This window comes from Penaeus monodon, chromosome 23 (assembly GCF_015228065.2).
Source record: "Penaeus monodon isolate SGIC_2016 chromosome 23, NSTDA_Pmon_1, whole genome shotgun sequence".
NCBI classification, from domain to species: domain Eukaryota; kingdom Metazoa; phylum Arthropoda; class Malacostraca; order Decapoda; family Penaeidae; genus Penaeus; species Penaeus monodon.
In genome coordinates, this window is record NC_051408.1 from 41,689,110 (window position 1) to 41,689,325 (window position 216).

At 25.5% G+C, this 216-nt stretch overlaps 1 protein-coding gene across 1 annotated transcript in view; it reads right to left on the reverse strand.

Moving 5' to 3' along the window:
* Window positions 1-216, reverse strand: part of LOC119588089 (alpha-catulin-like) — a gene marked incomplete at both ends in the record, with an annotated part of 86,154 nt that overhangs the window by 723 nt on the left and 85,215 nt on the right.

Genomic DNA, 216 nt, shown 5'->3' on the forward strand with positions numbered 1-216 from the left:
AAGAGAGAAAAAAAAAAAACATCAGGCCAAATGTGAAATATGAGCTCAGTGACTCTGGTCTTATCTTGTAAATAATAACATATTCCTGGTAATATTGTTTAAACAAATATTTCATAATCTTTTTGTAAAAACATTGAATCAAAAACAGAATTAAACTGTACACATAATGAAATAATCATATCTTCATGTGTATGGAAAAAAGAAAAGGAAAAACTA